Source organism: Marmota marmota, unplaced genomic scaffold, assembly GCF_001458135.2.
Source record: "Marmota marmota marmota unplaced genomic scaffold, marMar, whole genome shotgun sequence".
NCBI lineage: Eukaryota > Metazoa > Chordata > Mammalia > Rodentia > Sciuridae > Marmota > Marmota marmota.
Window position 1 is genome coordinate 11614388 of NW_026000000.1, and position 2653 is coordinate 11617040.

Sequence of the window (2653 nt, forward strand, 5' to 3'; positions counted from 1 at the left end):
AAAAAAAAAAAAAAAAAAAAAAAAAAAAAAACAAGAAGTGAAAGCCTGGTGTAGAGGACTTGATTACTGAAAAGGGCTATCTTGTCATGGTGGTCTCCATGGTGGTGTTAGGGTTGCACACAGCAGCACGTGTCTCTCTTAACTTCTGCTTTTTCTGCCTGAGTCTCTTGTGTCTTTTCAAGTCTCTCCCATTGCTGGGTGTGGTGGCACATCCAGCTACTTTGAAGGCTAAGACAGGAGAATCAAATTCGAGGTCAACCAGGAGCAATTTAGGAAGATCCTGTCTCAAAAAACAAAAGGGCTGGAATGTAGCTCATGGTAGATTACCCCTGGATTCAATATCCAGTACTGCATAAACAAACAAACCAAAAAACTAATTAGTATGTGTATTCATACACAGCCTCTGTGTATGAATGTGTGTGTGTGTGTGTGTGTGTGTGTGTGTGTGTGTGAGAGAGAGAGAGAGAGAGAGAGAGAGAGAAACTCACATGTACATGCAGAGACATCAAAATAGACAATCTCAGCTTTCTGATGCCTATGACTTTTGGCATATCTTGGAAAGTAGGAGAAATCTCACTATATACCAGGCAAAATAGTAGCCATGTCCTCTGGTCAATCTTAAATAATTCCTGTCTTGTTTCCTTACCCCAGGAAAATGGATGCTTTTGAGGATGCATCTATATTCTTTTTTTAAAATATGTTTAATTAATTAATTTATTTTTATGTGGTGCTGAGGATTGAACCCAGGGCCTTGCCCGTGCTCTACTGTTGAGCCACAACTCCAGCCTGCATCTATATTCTTCACAGAGCTAAAAATAGAGTTTGGAGACAGGAAAAGTGCATTTAGGGAGGGAAAAGTGCATTTTGGTAAGTATTAGACTAGTGATGACAGTGATACAGGTGTATGTTCTTTTTTTTTTAATATTGTTAGTTATAGATAGACACAATAACTTTATTTTTATTTATTTACTTTTTTTTATGTGGTGCTGAGGATCAAACCCAGGGTCTCACACTTGCAAGGCACATACTCTTCCCCTGAGCCACAACCCCAGCCTGTAAGTAGTGTTGTTTAGATTCCATACTCCTCCACCTTCCAAGTTCTTTGTATCCTTGACAATGCTGGCTCTGGAGGGAGAAGAGTTGAAGCAGTTTTCTCTCTTTGATATTTTTTGATACCTTCAGGCTTTGATCTGTGCCCACCCAGCTCAGGTGCACTGGCTAGCTATCACCAGCTGCCCTTGATTTCCCTGTAGGTTTCATTGCCTTCCACTCAGCTTCCCCTAGTAGTAGATAAGAAATCAGACCCCAATACAAGGCTCCAGGGGCTCTGATAAGGAATGCATATTCAGGAAGCAGGGAAAGTAACTTCTGAAAACAGACTTCACTGCCAGTCCAAATCCTCAGGAATCACCAAGAGAGGGCTCTATCATTTATTCTAAACTCTCCTAGTGGATAAAAGGACAGTTAATTGAAAACTTTGTTGATCTTCTTTCCACTGTCTCTCTCTTTTTGGTGTTGCTGTGGATTGAACATAGGACCTTGAGCATGCTAAGCACAAACTCTAACATTCAGCTACATCCCCAGCCCTAGTAAACATTTCTTAATATACATAGCTTTGAAAGCTTCCTGCACCCACTTTTGTGACCATTTACAAGTAATGGGTTTAATATCTAAAAAGATAAGTTTATTAACATAGGAACTGGCTTTGTACCATTTCAGCATAAAAGGTGTGGCTGTGGGCCCTTGAATGTGTGGCCAGCCTTAGGGGCCTCTCAGAAGGGACAGAAACAGTGCCCAGTGCCCAGGCCACTTTGTAGATGGTGGTGACTTATCATTGTGCTTGCAGAAGTTACACACAGGACCTGGGTTCCTAATTCCTGGACCCCTACCTTGGATGGGGACAAGTTTTCTTTCCACCTGTTAAAGGTGATGATAAGGGTTGGGATTATAGCTCAGTAGTGGAGTGCTTGCCTTGTACATGTGAGGCACTGGGTTCAAGCCTAACCATCACATAAAAATAAATAAATAAAATGTATTGTGTCCATCTCCAATTAAAAAACAAAAAAATATTTAAAAAGGTAATGATAATACCTCATGGCAATAGGGATGGAATGATGCATCCCTGAAAAGGGCAGAAGTTATGAGTAATGGGGAAATGCTAGGGTCTTCTGGAGATGTGGATCTGAGGTCCCTTCCAGGAGACCTTCCAAAGTGAAGGTGGCACTTGGGACTTACAAATGCCTTCTTTCTTTCTGCTTATTCTCTGTAGCCTGATAGGATAGAAATTAGCAGGGGAAATGGAAATTTGTGGGCTGAGTCCTCACTCTCCTACCAGGGTGTAGTGTAACCTAGCCCAAGATCTTTCTTTTCTCTAGAACAGTTTCCTTCTGGAGGGGTCTCTCATGGTGGTTCCCTTTCTTTCAGGCTGCAGATCTTATCATTTGTGTATCAAGATCAACTACAATAACAGCTCCTGCAAACTAAGCCCTCACCATGCAACTGTCTGCTAAGCACAGGCAGTATAATCAGAAATAATTGTCACAAATACTCTAAGTATTTGGTCGTTGGGAATGCAGCTCAGTGGAAAAAGCACTTGTCTAGCATGTGTTAGATTTTGGAGTCCTCAGTAACACCAAAAAAAAAAAAAAAAAAA